Source organism: Bombus impatiens, unplaced genomic scaffold (assembly GCF_000188095.3).
Source record: "Bombus impatiens unplaced genomic scaffold, BIMP_2.2 scf_0257, whole genome shotgun sequence".
Classification (NCBI taxonomy): Eukaryota; Metazoa; Arthropoda; class Insecta; order Hymenoptera; family Apidae; genus Bombus; species Bombus impatiens.
The window spans coordinates 188,777-193,255 of NT_176676.1; the positions used below are offsets into that span (position 1 = coordinate 188,777).

Here is a 4,479-nt window from a genome sequence, read left to right on the forward strand (position 1 = left end):
CTCTGACGGCTGAACGACCGCGACCACGACCACACCACGTCCCTCCACGATCCACCACGTCCCTGTACGAACGCCGCGGGCTGGTTACGTCCCCGGGACGCGCGAGTTTATATGCTAATAAGCTACATTAATTAAACGGGGCCGCGTATGTCCAGCCAGTAGCCGCCACCTTTCAACCGTACGCTCTCTAATTTTTCCTAGAAACGAAGAAAAACTGCCAGGTGCCAAGCTTTCTATCCAAATGACGCGAGGAAGTGCAAGTTGGAAATTGCATCAGTCCAATGTGACATGGATACTTTGGAAGTATAGTCCTTGGGAAAATGATGATTGCTTTACTGGATCGTATACATATAGGCGGTTTCATGCATGATTGCACCCAAGCAAGATTTGATTGACGCGACGATGGACAAGTTGGTCAACATCGATGCATAATTTATGAGCGAAATAACGGCAGAAGCTCGTGTAGCGTTTGAAATGGAAGAGTCGACGAGATTAATCCATGATATACATATTCTGGTGTAGGTTTAAAAGTGTCGCGGAATGAATGGCCCGCCGTCAACGAACGCATACCGAGTATGAGAAGCGTTCAGATCGAAGGTAGATAGACATCTGGCCGACGAACGAGTCGTATGACGATGCTATTTAGCAGCGGTGACAGGCTCGATAACGGTCGAGCTTTGAATTCTTGCAATTATTACACGTCAGTAAGCGACATCACAGTCGCTAAGTAAGGAATCGAATGCTATTTGCTCTGGTCCGTTTGTTACGTAAACGGTGCAATTTTTCTGCAAATGATATTGTACGCCATAATCAAGCAAAAGTATGTTGAGATGGAGTTACAGGATGCGAGTAACGAGGCTAGGGTTCTAGGCTTAATGAAATTCTCAAAACATAAAAGATATTTAAAACGCGATTAGAAATTCTTTAAACATTTCCTTACATTCTGACCTTTCGTGGCATATCCAATCCTCTAAGATCATCAACAAAAACAAAAAGAGAAGGCACTCAATTAAACAACTACACAACATTTTAGCAATCTAGCATTAATAGATTTGAGGAAATTTCTAAACCATGAGTGCAATAATGCCATTTAAAACATTATTAAAGACTAAATTCTTCTCCAAAATTATGCTCTTACATTCCGACTTTCTCTTACAACAACATATTCAATATCTGCCTTGAAAGATCATTGACGATGAAATAAAAGGAAAAAAGGAAGAGACATGGTTAAACACAGGTAGATATTGAAGTACCGATAGACTCAAGGAAACTCTTGAAGTTACCCGCATGCGAGCTTTTCTTCGGGTCTCGATATGAGCGAACGTGCGGGTGGTTAGCGATTTATTTAAGCGTCATTCGAATTTTTTGAGCCTACTCCGAAAAGCCGGAAACAAGAGTCAGGTTAGGGACTCATCGACGAGGAGAGTAGGAGAACGAGACCCGAAGAGGAAGCATCTCGGACTGGGAGCATACGGCACCGTCTGCTTCTTTTTCATTTCCCTGGGCAAAATTTAATTTGGAACGCGTCCAGTTGCACCTTTTCGCTCCGACTGACTGGTACGAGGAAACGAAGCCCCGGAAGATCACACGAAAAATGTACGTGCTTCGCGTCCGGTCCGTAGGGATCTCCTGGAACCGGTCGAGAACGAATTAGGAATTTTACTAACTCGGATAGTCGCATTTAATTTTAAGCCGGAAACCATACGACATCATTACTGTCTCCATTTTCGTGCGTATATTAAATTACGGGGACCAGCGAGCTGCGATTCGACGAGAAGAGAAAAAGAGAAGGGGAGGGAGTGGATGAAACGTAACCGAACATATTACGAAAGAGCACATGCACTCGAGGATTATCCAAAGTCGTCCTTGCTACATAGGATAATACGCATTCTACGTCGGGCAGAGGCTCGAACAATCGGAAAACTTGTTCCCGTGCTATACGCCGAAGAGGAATCGTACTCTGGGTCCTGTGAGTCATGGTTGTGTCGTAATTTTCAGAGATCCGAGAAGTTTTTCTATGATGCTAAACAAGTATCACTTTAGATTATTAATCAAATCCGTGATCTCGTGAAAATATGTCGAAATGATATAAGTCGTAATAATATGTTGCAACTTCATATTTTGAACTTCATAAAATGTTTTAAAATAAAAGAATTTTAATAACGGAGAACAAGTAACTCGTAGCATTACTAAATTAAATTTTACAAACATTTTTATCAAAGTAATTGCAATATTTAACTCGTAATTGTATGTATTCTAGTTATACCTTATAAATGAATTTATGATTGATTGATACTTGATTCATGACTTTTCCATTTGAATCACGTTGAAAACATTTTTCCGATCTTCAATTGTTATTATTAAAACATAGATCAATATATTAGAAAATGTATAATATCCCTTTTCCCCTGTGGCAACGTTAATGTTGTACTCTCGTTGTTTCAGAAAAGAGTAAACGTAAAAGAGGAAACGTAAAACGAAAAGAGGAAACGCAAAAATGTTAGGAAGTGTCATTAAATATATAGAATCAAAAATATCAGAAGGCCACATTAAGTGAAAAAGTATCAGGAAATTTCACATACCAAACTTTCTACGAAATTGTGCTATTTACTAGAAACATAAAATTTATTAGGAAACTTTGTGTTTCTCACGAAAAATTGTATAATTTTCCTCGCGTAACACCACGCAGCGTAAAAAGCAAATTTTAGCGAACTAGGACTATAGATCAAAGTTAAATGCTGCATCTGTCAAAGAAATTATTCGACGATCTTAAATCTAAAACAAGTACTCAAATATAGAAGTTTACATTTAGAGTAGCAAATATTAATGAATGCAATTTCGAGAATCAAATTCCTGGGCCAAAATTGGATACTTTGTAACTCGAAGAAATTATGCAACGGTCGCAAACGAGAGAGACCAATAGAAGCTTGGTCGAAGAGATCTTTCTTCGAGAACTCTCGGATAACAAATTTATTTAAGGTATCGGGTTTTTATCATTTCATGTTGCTGTAAATGCTAATAATTTGGGAAAGTGACTTTTCGCTGGCATAAGGATGAACAAGTGGCAGAATTAAGCGCGGCTGAAGAAAATTAGCGGGAGAGGGGATAGCGAATATCATACGTGCAACATTATATACATTTTTTAAGGTTCATCCGGCGTTTACACGCGACGATGGCATATATTTCGTGTTACTTAGTTTCGTCTGTAGTCGTTTTTTCCGCATCCCTCTTTCTGTTCCCTGGCAGCGCATATTTAAATATAACTTCCCTCATGAGAGCTCGCACAAGAGCTCTGAAACGTACGAAAATTAATGAAAGAGTATATGCTCCCGTTGCCGCGTTTTGTCCTGCTCTCTCCTCTCTCGTCACTGTCTCTCTTCATCTCTCTCCCGCATTGCGACCAATAATTTATTTGACTTTCAGTGCGCGTGACATCATCATGGACGCATTAACCGCGCTTACAATGTAACGCGATAATAAACATTAAGCGCGCTTTCACAGTGCTGAATTAGCTTCCTGGTCGCTTAACCCTTCCAATCGTTTATCTCTCACCAAATAAAATAACGTTCCTTCAACTAACTGCTTTTTAAAGAAGTCCCAGTTGCAACGAAATTGTATGTACTTTGAGAATGGCATATCGAACTACTAAAAATGAAAGTGGAGGTTTAAATAAGAGGAATTTCTTATCGTTCGAACGATGAAACTCCAATTCAGAATTAAGAATGTAGAAATCTCCTTTTGAATTAAACCTTTTCTTTGGATACTATTTACTTGTGTTAGTAGAAACAGATGATAATTTACTAAACGATAGTCGAGTTATTCTACAAAGTTTCTAGCGTTTCTTGAAAATTTAACTAGCTTTCATAGAAACAAATCATATACGTTTATTTGAATACTATTGATATTCAAATTAACGATACACTATTACAACAGATAGTTATCTCTTCATCAAGGGAAATGAATGTTAATTATAAACCTAAAGTTCCTTACAATTCACGTAACTGTAAATACTGATTACGATATCATCAATGTGACAGATTAATGGTACCCTAAAGGAGATCCAGCCTGTCAAATAAGACGATCATTATCAATAAATCACTGTCGATATTCTCAAGAGTAAATGAAGTAGTTACCAAAGTAAAGAACTCACCATTCAGTCTAACATAGTCCAAGATTAAGACAGTTCTACGGTCGTTCAGCAAGGTTATTCCCTGAAACGTATGTCGATTACGGAATGTACGTAAAACACACGAGTGAATCTTCTTATAATCGATACGATGACTTAATTACAAGGGTTACTATCACTCTTCCGGTGGCACGATCTCGACAATCTGATGATATCCAACAGCAGATCATGGCCAATTATTAATTTATAACTGGACTGATATAAAGCGCGTAAGCGCGGCGCGGATTCGAGTTGCCGTGAACCTCCGTTAATTAGGTTCTTCAATCGGCAGTTATTGTTTCGTGGCGGCCCTA

At 38.8% G+C, this 4,479-nt stretch overlaps 1 protein-coding gene across 3 annotated transcripts in view; it reads right to left on the bottom strand.

The window, feature by feature from the left end:
• Positions 1-4,479, bottom strand: part of LOC100741939 (POU domain, class 6, transcription factor 1) — a 218,579-nt gene that overhangs the window by 115,773 nt on the left and 98,327 nt on the right. The window lies entirely within an intron of this gene.